Source organism: Dermacentor silvarum, chromosome 7 (genome assembly GCF_013339745.2).
Source record: "Dermacentor silvarum isolate Dsil-2018 chromosome 7, BIME_Dsil_1.4, whole genome shotgun sequence".
In the NCBI taxonomy this organism is placed as follows: domain Eukaryota; kingdom Metazoa; phylum Arthropoda; class Arachnida; order Ixodida; family Ixodidae; genus Dermacentor; species Dermacentor silvarum.
The window spans coordinates 48,970,591-48,986,066 of NC_051160.1; positions in this window are offsets into that span (position 1 = coordinate 48,970,591).

Consider the following 15,476-nt stretch of genomic DNA (forward strand, 5'->3'; position numbering starts at 1 on the left):
GCGACCGCGCCTCCGATACCGTTTTGCGAAGCGGAGTTTCCCCGGCCTGGTAGCGCTGCTTTTCATTCCCCTAATAGACATGGAATGGGACAGATCGTTGTCGTGACTGACTTTATCGAGAATAGCACTGCAGCGTTCCTGGCGATTGCTAACCTTATAAACTCACCTGTGACCGTCCTTGGTGTGACCCTCTAGAAAGGATCCGCTTGTAAGCTTTCGCCTCACAGTCCGCCACTCGTGGCAAACGTGCAGAATTTAATAATTCGCTCAATCTCCGTTTGTCATCAGAAATTTAGAGCAATCAAAACGAAAAACAGATACTTAAAGAAATAAATATGCTTGTTATTTTGTTTGTTGTATTTAACGTATTCGATTCAACGAAAATGCAAGTGCAAGAACTCGCCGCATGTGCCGCAAGGTCGGTTCACATAGGTCGCGAAGCTTCGGGCGAAAAGCGGTTCAGAACGAATTGTCACCGACATCAGCAAGGGTGGTTACGGAAGCAGCGATTGAAGCGCGACTATGTTTGGAGGGAACAAACATGGGGAAAGAAAAAAGCGTTCTATAAATAAAGAGAGACACACTTAGATTCATTCAACGAAAATAAGGCTCCTAATCAGTTTTATATACGCATGGCGAGAAATGAAGAGACAATTCTGTTTTAGTTGATCATTATCAATAAACACCTTTTTTCAGCGCCCACCGTAAGATAGCCCACTGGTAGCGGCGGGCGCCGCTATCACTTGCAATGCAATGCAGCTCTTGTGAGCAGAAAGGCGCACTCGCAAAGTTCACCTGTTACAATACGCCCCCTCACATATTGTGTTGTTTTGCTTGCCGACGTTTGCCTAAATTTGGTGGCGCGGGTAGTTTCATCGTTTCTTACCTATTCAGTAAAAATCAGTATGTTGCGACCGCCAGATAATTGTTTAGTTTAGTTGTTTCCGTGCGACAGCGCTGGCCGACGGACGTAGTGTCCGACGAAAGGAAGAGCAATCTACGCCCAAAGCGTTCGTCGGCCTCCAAAGAAATTATGTTCTGTGCAGGCATGCGATTTCGACACCCGTATACGGCTGACTTTTTCCTGCATCACTTTCCGCACTGAAAGCTCGGAACGCCCATCAAGTCGTATTGCGGGGCATTTGTATATACAGCTTTAATGGCAGGCCTCCGAAAACAAATTTCGCGCCTTTGAGAACAAAATGACGTCACTTCTTGTTTTTAACGCATATGACGTCCCATTATTTTTTCTTCTGCCGGAAGTGTTTGCTCCTCACACACATGGCACTAATCCCTGTGAACCGCCGATGAACCGCCATGTTTTGAACGTATGGGCTTCTATGGAAGCTTCGCTACCAGGTATATCTACCTTGTGTGCCCTGTGGGCATCCGACGGAGGATAGAACGATAATGTCCGAAAGAGGAGGCACGCCCTTGACGCGCCCGAGAAAGGCGTGGCAAGCGGCTCAAGAAAAGTGTGCAGATAGACAGCGGGACAATCACGTTATTGCTAAATTGCGATATTAATACAGCGATGACAATACAACAGAAGACAACGAAGAATCGGATGCCGAGCTCATCGCTGTTTCAAAGGAAACGAAGACACGATCCCTTCCCACACTGCCTGTTGTGCAAACTGCAGTCACTGAAATAGAGAAAGGCAAATTCAAAACTTTACAGAAGGGCGATGGGTTTCTGAGGCGTTGCTTCGAAAAGGTCGGCAAGTTGATGATTGCGGATGGCCATGAAAGTGAACATGACTTAAATGATGACATTTTATACAGGAAGCACAAAGTGTCAAGTTCGAAAATACTCGATCAACTAGTGGTGCCAAAAGATCTTAGGGTGACCGTGATGAGTTGGCACGTGAAAGGATCCTCGCCGGTCACAAGGGTGTGTCGAGAACGGTGGATCGTATAGTTGCTTAATTTTTATGGCCAGGGGTCCCGTCGGAGACAAAACGCTTTGTGAAATCGTGTGACATCTGTCAACGAATGGTGCCACGTCATTTAGTCGGACCCGCTCCACTAAGGACAATGACTGTAAATGACACCGCACAAAGAGACAGCTATGCGACTATTGTACTCAAGGCTCCAGATTGGAGCAAACACTTTTTGTTACGCAGGGATGCATGCCTCTTTGAGAAGTCTCGGAGAAGTTGATTTAGCACGAACACGACGGAAGTTTGCTCCCCGTGTCCTACGCTAGCCGGCAGCTTCTCACGCGTGAGGTTGACTATTCCACAAGAGAGACAGAGTGCGAGTGCTTCATCATTGTGTGGGCGGTACAGAAATGGCATGTGTACCTTTACGGTCACCCGTTCATCCTGCAGTCGGACGCCCAACCACTGCGATACCTTCAGTCTGCGAATCACGTGAATGTTATAACGTGAAATGAGTGACTTTCGATACTCCGCCATGCTAGAAGCCTCCTAGACTTCTTGAACTTGGGGGAAATGTGATAGGAGGTTAGACTACGTTTGAATTGCGCCGCCGAATGTGCGCGACTGTTGTGGTGCGCGATGGACGAGGAAGAGCCGGTTTCTGGCACTGAAGGGGCAGCCATGTCACCAGCCTGAGCTACCTGGTCTGGGCTTTCGTCCCGAACGAGCCGAGCAGTCCACCTACCCAAGGCTAGTGTTCCTGGGTGAGCTGGGAGAGCGGGCTGGACTGCCCTTGTGCCTGGCCTGAGCCTTCGTGCCTCACGAGCCAAGCTGTCCATCTACCCTCCCCGCAGGGGAGTCGGCGTCAGCAGGCGTTTGGTGTGTTGCGACACCACGGACCCGAGCACATGAGGGTTGGACCCTCCCGCGTGTAGCTTTGCGCGGCTGAGCCGTGTCTGGGGAAAGGGGGATCCTGGGGGTTGAGCCGATGCCCGGTGTTCGGACCTTTATGGCCCCCCGGCAGAGGCAACACACCCCTTTGGCCTCGGCTTCACATAGACGGCACCCCCGGACTGACCCACCCGGGGAAAATCGGTAGTTGCCTTTTCCTATCATCCTCTTCAATCTTCGTCTTTTTCTCTCACTTTCAAGCTTTCCTGTCTCCTTCTTACTTCTTATATTCTGATTTTCTAGGCAGCTAGGGTTAACCTTGTGTGAGATAGGCAACCTTGGTTATATCATATTTGTCCAGAACAGACGCAGCAAGAAAGCTCCGTGCGCTTGCTCGCGAGCTTACGTTAGCCCACTGGAATTCAACGGACTTCAAAAACCAGCGCCTCTGATTCCCTCGATCCTAATCTGAAGTTCCGCCTTCCACATGGCTTACCACGACGGGAGGTAACTCTCATTTGTCGCCTAAGACTTGGAGTAGCATTCACCAACGTGTACTCCTACCTGATGGGAATGGCCACAAGTCCAGATTGTGAAACTTGCGGGTGCAAAGAGACGATAGCACATCTTCTGTGTGATTGTCGTCGTTTTAGTGCACAAAGGAAAGTCCTCAGAACCACGCTCGACAAGATAGACAGCCGTCCCCTTACGGAAGCCAGAATTCTTGGTCCCTGGTCCCAGCCGACGTCGGAACGAACTGCTTTAAAAGCGCTAGTACGCTTTTTGAAAGAAACAGGACTTCATGAAAAACTATAGAATTGTGCGGACAGATGTGTTTTTTTGTTCTTTTTTGTTTTTGTTTCTTTTTAATCTTCTCTTGTTTTTTTAATCTTCTCTTGTTTTCTAATCTTTTCTGCCCTTACCCCATCCCCACGTGCAGAGTAGCCAACCGGACACTTAACCTGGTTAACCTCTCTGCCTTTCGCCTCTTATTTTCCTTCCTTCCTTCCTTGGTTATAGTGGTTGTGTACAGCTGGCGTTGGCAGGTCTTGTTCATAACAACCCTGTCGCGTCCCCTTGTTGGGCTCTGCGGTGGGCGGCTGGCACCGCTGCCGAAGTCACTTTAATTTGTATGGCTTCCTCATACCCCAAACTCCCTGATCGCCCTCTCATAAAAAGAGGGCGCACCGATGAATCCTTCAACTTCTTCACAAAGGCCACCGAAATTTTTCCACGTTTCCACGTGATTCACTGTGAAAACACCGACAAAAAAGCGACAAACATTTCACCCTTCTTAGTGTCAAAATGTCTCACAGAGGTCATTGGAAGTGGCTACAAAGCCACGAAGATGGCAAGTGGTGACCTTCTGATTGAAGTAAAAGACAAAATGCAGTATGAGAAACTCACAAACCTGGTGGCATTTGGCGATAAAACCATATCTGTCAGCGCACACCGAACAATGAACACCGTCAAGGGTGTGGTTTCAGACAACGACCTCATGGATTTGACTGACGAAGAACTCCTGAATGGATGGAAAGAAGAAAACGTTATAAATGTACAACGCATAAAAATCAGGCGCGACAACAAAGAACTACCACCCAAACACATAGTACTCACTTTTGGCTCTAGCACACTACCAGATGCAATAGAAACAGGCTACCTTAAACTGCGTGTAAGACCTTACATTCCATCGCTCGTTAGAGCGAGTGTCCAGCGCTTCGGAAGAGGCTATGGACACTACTCCAAGCAAGGTGGTGCAGTCAGCACCTAAAGAGCGGCCAAATTCTTTGGACCGCTCTAGAAAAGACAGAACCAAAATCACAGGGCCGCAAACGGCTCTGTAGGCTAAAACACGTTCTTCTTCGTACACACAGCACCAATTTACCTTCAATATGGACACGCAAATTATGCAGTGGAACGTCAGAGGCCTTCTTAGGAACCTCGACGATATCCAAGAACTCCTTTACCAACATAATCCAAAAGTGCTGTGTGTACAGGAAACACACTTAAAATCAAAACATACAAACTTTCTCCGACAGTATGTTACGTTTCGTAAAGATCGCGATGATGCTCTCGCATCATCAGGCGGTGTTGCCATCATAAAATGGCATGCTAGCAAAAGCATAGCATGCCAACGTTTGCAGCTACAAACGCCCCTTGAAGCAGTGGCAGTTCGACTTGTTCTTCTAAACAAACTCATCACCATTTGCTCGCTTTACATACCCCCACATCACCACTTACACAAACATGAATTTCAGTCCTTTATAGACGAATTGCCAGAACCTTATCTTGTTCTTGGCGATTTCAATGCGCCCAGCAGTCTGTGGGGCGACTCTCGTATCGATGCACGAGGTCGTCTTGTTGAACAATTTCTTTTCTCGTCTGGTGCGTGCCTCCTGAATAAAAAGGAACCTACATTTTACTGTATTGCAAACAGAACATTTTCTTCTATTGATCTGAGCATAGCTTCCGCGTCTCTATTTTCTGAACTTAAATGGGAAGTTACCAAAAATCCTTACGGGAGCGATCACTTCCCAATACTACTGAGAACAACCAAAGAAAATGAGTCCTCACCACAAGCCCCTCGATGGAAGGTTGATACAGCCGATTGGGAGAAATTTCGAACTCTTACTAGTAGTATCTCCTGGGTTGACATGTCTTCGTTAGGAATTGATGCTGCTGTGGAGTATTTCACTACCTTTATAATTGATGCCGCTTCTAAATGCATATCCCAAATGAGTAGTGTGGCATGCAAACGCCGTGTCCCATGGTGGAACGACGAATGTAGGAGCGCTCGTAGGAAACAGAACAAAGCGTGGGGGCTGCTACGTGAGTATCCTACTGCGGAGAATGTTGTCAATTTTAAGAAGGTAAAGTCCCAAGGCAGGAGAACGCGCCGACAGGCCAGAAGAGAGAGCTGGCAGAAGTTTTTATCAGGTATAAACTCGTATACAGATGAATCCAAAGTCTGGAACAGGGTAAATAAGGTAAGAGGACGACAAACATATTCACTCCCTTTGGTAAACACACAGGGCGACAGCTTGGAAGACCAAGCGAACTTCCTGGGCGCACATTTTGAACATGTGTCCAGCTCATCGCACTACTCGGAAACATTTAAACGATACAAAGCCAGGATAGGACAGAAGCTGGAACGAAAATGCAAAAAACACGAGGCATATAACGAACCATTAAGATTAGCTGAGCTACAGGCATCACTAAACTGCTGCAATAATTCTACACCAGGTGCTGACCGTGTCATATATGAAATGCTGAAGCACCTTCCCCATGAAACACAGAAAACCCTCCTTTCCCTCTACAACGCTGTATGGTCTTCCGGCGAGATACCGTCTGCCTGGAAAGAGGCCATTATAATTCCTATCCTGAAACAGGGCAAGGATCCATCGTCTGTTTCGAGTTACCGGCCTATAGCACTAACTATCTGTCTCTGCAAAGTCTTCGAAAAAATGATAAACCGCCGCCTACTACATTTCCTAGAATCAAGCAAACTGCTTGACCCATACCAGTGCGGTTTTCGCGAGGGTCGATCCACCACTGACCATTTGATACGTATTGAGGCGCAGATACGCGAAGCTTTTATTCACAAACAGTTCTTTCTGTCTGTATTTCTAGACATGGAAAAGGCCTACGACACCACATGGCGGTTTGGAATATTGAGAGACCTCTCCCACTTTGGTATACGTGGTAATATGTTAAATGTGATTAAGAGTTATCTGCTGAATCGCACATTCCGTGTTCGAGTTGGCGATGCTTTATCGCGACCTTTTGTGCAGGAAACCGGAGTGCCGCAGGGTGGGGTGCTCAGTTGCACTCTCTTTATTATAAAAATGAATTCCTTGCGTCTATACATCGCACGCAACATGCTTTATTCAACGTACGTCGATGATGTACAGATTGGATTTAAATCGTGCAACCTTGCCATCTGTTAGCGGCAGGTTCAGCTTGGTCTGAACAAGGTGGCTAAATGGGCAGACGAGAATGGGTTCTGCCTAAATCCACAAAAGAGCACCTGCGTCCTTTTTTCTCGTAAGAGAGGACTGTACCCCGACCCCGACATTCACCTGCAAGTACAGAGTCTACCTGTAAAAACGGAACATAAATTCTTAGGCATATATCTTGACACAAAGCTGACATTCATACCACACCTAAAATATCTAAAAAACAAGTGCGTGAAAACAATGAATATTTTAAAAGTGTTGTCACACACTACATGGGGTAGCGACAAAAAATGTCTGTTAAACTTGTATAAAAGCCTCATACGAACACGCCTAGACTACGGGGCCATAATTTATCAGTCAGCCACCCCAACCGCGTTGAAGATGCTGGACCCCATCCACCATCTAGGTATTCGCTTGTCTACAGGTGCCTTCAGGACAAGCCCTGTAGAAATCCTTTACGTGGAATCCAATGAGTGGTCCCTCCACTTGCAGAGGACCTACACAGCTTTCATGTATTTCCTTAGAGTGAACGCAAACAGTGAACATACCTCATATTTCACCGTAAATGATTTGTCCAGCTCCCACCTCTTTCATAACCGCCCTGCAATAAGAGAGCCCTTCTCGTTGCGTGTGAGAAGTCTGGCTGAGGAAATGGTTGTCCAACTTTTCGAACATCGTCTAATGACACCCACTATACAGGTCGCACCGTTGCAGTGGCAGATTGTAGAGTGTGATTTGTCCTTTTTACATGTTATGAAGCAAGCCCCCGTTGCACACATTCGAATGCACTTCCTTGAACTGCAGCATAAATACTCCTGTCCGGAATTTTACACCGATGCATCAAAGTCTCATGCTGGCGCCTCTTATGCAGCGGTTGGCCCATCATTTTCAGATGCCGACGCCCTGCACCCACAAACGAGCATTTTTACAGCAGAGGCTTATGCAATACTGTCGGCTCTTAAACACATCAAAGACTCGAAAATACCCAAAGCAATCATCTACACAGACTCGCTGAGCGTAGTAAAAGCTTTAAAATCTCTAAAAAGGCACAAAAATCCAGTAATAGTATCGCTTTATTTATGTATTTATGTATTTATGCGTCTGGGCAGCATGTTGTGGTGTGCTGGGTGCCAGGACACCGAGACATCGAGGGAAATGTACTGGCAGACCAGCTTGCCACATCCATCGAGGCAAAAGCTGGCAACACATCTATGCCCGTCCCTGTTCCCGATATGAAGCCATATCTATGCAAGAGACTTCGAGTCCACTGGCAACGTTTGTGGGACGGCCAGACTCATAACAAGCTCCATTTAATTAAGCCCCATTTAGGAAACTGGCCATCGACCACGAAATCTAGAAGAAATGATGTCCTATTCTGTAGGCTCAGAATAGGACACACAGCACGCATAATTACCTGTTGTCTGGAGGCGAACCCCCAACCTGTACTAGATGCGGGGAAGCACTTACTGTACTTCACATCCTAGTACAGTGTCCACAAATAGAACCTGAAAGAAAAAACACTTTGTTCAAGCCTATAAAGAGAATATACCCCTTCACCCAGCGATGTTTTTACATAATGACCCGATATTTCCGCGCGATTCAGTTTTAGCCTTTTTAAACGACCTCGACATTTTGCAAGTTTTTCGCCCGAGAGATTCGTAGTGGCATCCTCTTTCAGAGGACGCCGCTGCGACAGCATATTTGAAATGCACTCTCCTCCAGGCCCTTGCTTCTAAGGGTCCCTGTGAGGCAGTAGTGCCTTGTATCTCTTTCAACTTTTTATACTATATTTTATTCATTGCGCCCCTATCACGTCATTGTCATGATCTTAGTATTTTTGTCTTTTACGCATCTTTAGTGCGCAGGATTTTAGGCCCCTTTACAGCCACCCTACACCTATCCACTGTCATTGATCATACCATTGCTCACTCAGTACACCACGTCTTGGCGCTCTTTGGCCATAGCTGGCCCTTGTGCCACAAAACAACATATATCATCATCTGTCCATCTACCCTGGGCCGGTGTTCCTGGGTGAGCTGCAAAAACAGGTCTCGCTGTCCCTTTGCCTCATCCGGCATACTCCACTGCTGTATGAGCATATGACGCCGGCGTGTGCCGGTGCAGCCGAGGCGTATTCCGGCGCAGCCGTGGTGGGCAGGCATCCCGACCCAGTCGTCACGTGGCTCATCGTGTGCCGGGCCTCCGCCCCGGCCTCCATCCCCTACGCCACTCACTGCTAGATTCATCACTGCGACTCCTTGTGCTGTGCGTGGGTGATAACGACACGCCATTAGACTTCATCCGACAGTGACGCTGCATGTAAGTGACAGACAACTAACAAGTGAATTGTTTGTGTGTTATCGTGACAGTTGTCCTAGTCCCGTCCCCGTGTCATTAAAGCCTATATGTGTTCATTGTGTCATCTCTGTGTGTTTGAGGCCTGGGCAAACATCATCATCACAGGTCCACTGATCACTGTTCAATTTCCCATTAGTATTAGTTCGGCAATGTACGCGAGTGACATTTGACGTACCGCTCGCTTAGCCACAAACGAGCAGCTAGTTATTGACATTTCAACGGAAGGCCGTGCGTTATTCATACCGCTATGCAGACTACTGATATCGCTAGAACTTGCAAAGACCATCGCTTCAGACGTCACGACTCTGCCACCGTTTAAGTATTTTGACCGTTTTACGACATACGTGTTCTTCAGAGCTGCTGCTTCCACATATGCAGCCTACAGTGCAGGCTAATTTATGTGTGGTAGCTTATTTTCATGGCAGTCAGTGCAAGCGCGGGTGAGCGCTCCGTACCAAGATGCTTAGAAGTGCCTGTTTGGGTTCAATAATTTAAAGATGACGGTTACCGAACAATATGCGCAAGAGGCGCGATGATTGGCCTTCATAAACGCCGAAATTACGAAGAATCATCCAGCCAGTGGCTAATACACGAGTAAAGAAACGATAGCAAATCTACCGCTATTAGCGTCCGGTAAACCGGAATTGTTACGTTGGGCAGTCGGTGTATAATTCCAGTTAGGTTCATTTTTTTTCCTGTGGCAGTTTATTTGAAGTGGAAAAACACTTTTTGCCACTTACATCTGACAAGGCAAAGTGATAGCAAGCCGGGCGTGATCACTATAGCCAGTGATTCACATTCAGCAGATCATTGGGTCATTCGTGTAAGTTTATTGCGCTGTTTAAAATGTGCTAGGGAACGCATGTAAAAAGCGGAATAAAGACACTGTTCTATACTTTCTGGAGAGAACGCGTAAAAACCGCGGAATAAAGATAGTTAGAAACCGTGCAATAAACATAATTAATGCATGACCAGACACTCCAATAAATGTGGCTGTACATTTGGAGTGAGGACGCAGTGTTCGCGGTCATTCGCTTATTTCACCCCGCAGGGGCGTCTGCGTAAGCCGGCGTTTGGTGTGTTGCGACACCACGAACCCGAACACATGAGGGTCGGACCCTCCCACGTGTCTCATGCGTGGCTTAGCCGTGTCCGGGGAAAAGGGGATCCTGGGGGTTGAGCCAAAGCTGGGTGTTTGGATTTTTACGGCCCCTCGGCAGAGGCAACCCACCTCTTTGGCCTTTCATTCCGAACAAGCCCCGTCGAAAGTTTATACGTTGAATCCAATGAGTGGTCACTCCATTTCCAGAGAACATACATCAGCTTCACCTATTTTCTCGAAGTACACTCCGATCGTGAACATCCTTGTTCTACAACCCTTAATGATTTGAAGTGTGCAACGCTTTTCTATAATCGACCCTCTATGAGGCGGCCTTTCTCATTGCGTGTAAGAGAACTTAGCGAAGAGATGCATATCCCACTTCTAGAACATCGCCTAATGCCTCCAGCTAAGCTTTCACCGCCCTGGGAGTGGCAGGTGATAGAATGTGATCTATCCTTTGTAGAGGTCACAAAGCACGCTCCCGAGCTCGAAATTGCAATGCATTTCTGCGAACTTCAATCGAAGTACTCGTGCTCGGAATTCTATACCGACGCATCCAAGTCCCATGCTGGCGTATCTTACGCCGCCGTTGGCCCCTCCTTTTCAAAATCTGACGTATTGAACCCCCTAACAAGCATCTTCACCGCAGAAGCCTACGCTGTACTGTCTGCGGTGAAATATATAGAGAAATTGAAACTACAAAAGGCAATAATATTCACAGACTCGTTGAGTCTTGTAAAAGCGCTAACATCTTTACAAAAGCATAAAAATCCTGTTTTTATTGAGCTCTACTCACTCTTGTGTAACATTTACCAATCTCATAGACGTGTAATAATATGCTGGGTGCCTGGCCACAGAGGCATTGAGGGCAATGTGCTAGCAGACCAGTTGGCCACATCAACTACATCGCAAGCTAATAATCCTGCCGCTGCTATTCCCTCCACAGATCTGAAGCCTTTTTTGCGAAGGAAATTGCGAGGCCACTGGCAGCGCCTGTGGGACGCTGAAACAAATAATAAGCTCCACTTGATTAAGCCACAGTTAGGGTTCTGGCCCTGTACAACTAAAACACGACGAACTGATGTCCTATTCTGTCGTCTCAGAATAGGACACACATATGGTACTCACAATTTTCTATTGAATGGAAATGCTCCTCCAACATACGGTAGATGTGGCAACAGGCTCACCGTCCTCCACGTCCTCCTGGAGTGTCGGGAAGCCGAAAGAGAAAGAAAGAAACATTTTCCTCTCGCATATCGTTATTGTGTCCCTCTGCATCCCGCTATGTTTCTTGGCAAAGAACCGCTTTTTAACACCAACGCAGTCCTCGCATTCTTGAAAGATGTTGTGCTACATGTTATTAGCCCAATAAGTTCATAGCGCATCCTCTCTCCAGAGGATGTTGCCGTGATAGTTTTTTATAGCACATGCCTCCAGGCCCTTGTGTTTCAAGGGCTCTGTTTAGGCACTTGTGCTTCTGGTCAATTCTTGTATCTTTAATATTTTGTAAGTCGTATCATTCCTTCGCAATGCATTGTTCATGTCCATAGTACACATAATCAGTCATTGCCATAATTTTATTACTTATAGATTTTACGCACTTTACAGCGACTGATTTTAGGCCCCTTTACAGCCATGCCACATCTAATGTTCATATAATTCCCTATTCATCTACCACTAACAAGCCATTACCATCGTCTTGGCGCGAACTAATACTGTCATGGCGCTCTTTGGCCATACCTGGCCCTTGCGCCACTAAACTCCAACAATCATCAGTCTGTAGTTGCAGCCACATGATCTCGGTTTTGCATGGATAAATACGTACCAACGGAGCAAATGTCAAGCGATCGTCTGTATAATGTGCACAGATGTCATGGAATGCGAGAGCGCGATCTCGCGCAGTAAACGGCCTCTCGAAGGCAATCATTTGCGACTCACCTATTGCCTGTGCCCGGTTCGTTAATCCTCAAGCCCTGGCGTGAGCCACCTCATTGCCGGTGAGACCCGTGTGTACTTGGGTCCAAATCAGGCCTATGTCTCGTGTCGGAGGGTGAGAGCGGCTTAGAGAAAGAGCTTCCCTTAAAACCCTGGCCGCTCGGCAATTGCTGATGGCTGTTTTTGAGTCGCTGACTATGACGGAGGAATTTGGAATAGCGAAAGCCAGGGCTACGGCTGCAAATTCCTCCGCCTCCTCCGGAGAAGAAGCGCTGACAGCGGCGGCCGTAGATAACTGGCCCTGTGACTTGATTACTGAGATTACATACTTGAAACCAGTGCTATATTCGGCAACGTCAACATAGAGCACGTCGGCTGAATTGGAGAATTTTCAGTGCAAGGCCTTGGCCCGTTGACATACGCATGGGATGTAAGTATAGGGCGCATATTTTTGGGAAGTGGTGGTATGTGTAGATTCGCCCATATGTGGTATAGAATGGTGTGTTTGGGGGGAGTGAGTAAGGGTGGAAAAATGCCTAAGAAGTTAAGAATATATCGTCCGGTTTTCGATCTGGAAAGGCGGGTGTGTATTGGGAGACGAGATTGTCTTCCACGAGCTCGTCGAGAGTGTTGGAAGTACCGGTCTGCATGAACCGTTCTGTCGCTGTGCGTAGTGGGAGGCCTAGGGCAAAGTTATAGATTTTATGCAGAGTGTTGACCTGGTCAGTCTCCTTACTGAGAAGATAAGGTGTGCGAGTGCGTAAGTTAACTTACCAGAAGAAACAAAGCGTGTAATATTGCTGCATTATCTTCAATGTGTCGAAATTCTCCATTGACGCTCCCAACGCACCAGAACTTACTTTAGGTTCACGCTGACGGTGTATCTTTGACGGCGTTAATGGGTACTGGACCCGGGTGTCCCTCATGAGTTATAACCTCCATCGTCAACTGAAGAGGGTTCTCACGCCTGCTACTACACGAGCCGTACGCGTTGCCGATGGCGGCACTGTGGCTGTCGCTGGAATGTGTACTTCCCGTATAACTATCGCCGACCGCCACGTTCCAGTTTTTTACTGCACTGACCAATTGTCTTCATGACCTAATCCTCGGATAAGCTTTCTTACGGCGCATTCAGCGTTGATCGACTGTAGTGCTGGCACCCTTTGTCTCGAACGTCCTCTACTCGCGACTATTCGTGCCGAACTGCCGAACAACTTTAGTACGACCGCCTTCATCCGCATGCCACCTAAATCCTTGACTTTCGTCGATTTGCTATCCTTCCCTGTGCCCGATGGTGATTACGTCACCACGCCTACTGCTGATGTCCTTTTGATCCGCAATTTTATTGTGCCCCACTCCGTCGTAACCACCACCAATAACCGGACATGCCTCCCCGTCATCAATTTTAGCCTGACAAAGCAAGTTGTACCCCAAGGCATATCGGTTGCAACGCTGCGTGCTGTAGGAGATGACCACGTCACGAAGTTTTAGGGGCGAAGCTCCTTAGGGTGTGGGTGTGTCCCTCCTCTGTAGTAGTAGTCGTCGTAGTAGGTAGCCACGTCTACTTTTATGAGAAAAAAAAAATTCCGAGAGTTGTGGCCGTAGCGGAATCGAACCAGGGACCCCTCGCTTCTGAACGCGTGGCGCTAACCACTACGCCACGAAGCTTTTTTTTTTTATTATTGCATTGATACAACAGTCAACCACGTAGTGACAAAATCATAATTTTAGAACTGTTTCATGTGTAACAAGCCTTCCATACGGGGCACCCAATCGGGTACACACTTTTTCACTTTTTCCATTTCGAGAAATGAAATTACAGACTCGCGAAAGTACTCTATTGCAGGGCGAGCATCAACGTCTGCATGGCGAACAGCCATGCGTGACGTCCAGATACTATGCAGAGCCATTAACATTGTAATATCATATGGAAAACCATCCTCGTTATCAACCATTAGGTACCTTATTCCCTGTGCATCCAAAGGGAAATCCTTCTTTAAGGTCCTTTGCAGGACATCCCAGAAGAACACGCCATCCCAGCATTCCAGGAACACGTGTTCAATAGTTTCAGGTTTCCGGCACAAGAAACAGTGGTCACCCCACGGAACGAAGAATCCCTTATCAGAAAGCCAAGTCTTAACTGGCAAAACGCCTGCATGTAATTTAAAGAAGAAGGTTTTCACCCCAGGACGCACAGGCATGCTTTTTACACGTTTCAGCACCTTGCGCCACTTTCCGCCCGAGAAATGAGTCCGATACAATGGAATTGGGAGAACAATATCACATAAATCATTATACAATTTTTTACGAGACACTGCGCTTAAATATTCAATCGAGAAACGGGCCTCCAGGAAGCGGCACGACTCAACAACCTCTTTAAGGTAACCCTGTAGTCGACCTTCCATTTTATTGGAAGAGATGACAAAGTTGGGCAAAGCACTGACCAGTCGTACCTGGCAAACTGTGCGCAGGAAAGGATCCTGAACATCTCGAAGGTACAAAAAACGATTTACGAGCTGTCTCAGAAATAAATGCGATAAGCTTAAGCCCCCATCACGAACACGCCGAAAAAGGTTCGTCCGACTTGTTCGTTCCCATGTGGATCCCCATATAAACACGGCAAAAACTCGATGAAGTCTCTGCACATTCACTCGAGAACAGTAGAGCACTTGTAACACATACCACAATTTACTAATGAAAAACAAATTGCAAACCGTTGCACGAGCAAAGATAGATAAATCTCTGCCCTTCCATTTCGCGGCTTTTTCTCGGATTTCTTCTGTCTGTCTCCTCCAATAGGGATCACTGTCGGTGTAATTTTCTAAGGGTACGCCTAAATACTTCACCGGGGTTGTTACCCACTGCACATTTAGGAAAAACTGTGGCGTGAGATCCCAATCGCCATGCCAAAAACCAATACATTTTCCCCAATTGACTGCACTGCCGCTTACCTGACAAAAACGTTTTACAATGGTAATAACCTCCGCTATACTTTCGAGATTTGAACAAAAAACACCTATATCGTCTGCATAGGCCAGAACGCGTACTTCAGATGCATGTAGCCTGAAGCCACTAATTGTACTGCGGTTTATAATACTTAGGCAAAAGCTTTCAATAAACATGCAAAAAAGGAGAGGGGAAATAGGACAACCTTGGCGAACTGAGCGACGCACTTGGATGAGATTTCCAACTTCTTTGTTAACAATGAGCCTGGTACTACAACCATTGTACGCCATACGAACAGCTTCAGTTATTACTGTGCCAACATTTGCATGTTCTAAGACAGTTATAAGTAAGTCATGTGGCACGCGGTCAAATGCCTTCTCAAAATCAATCTGGAGCATCGCAACTG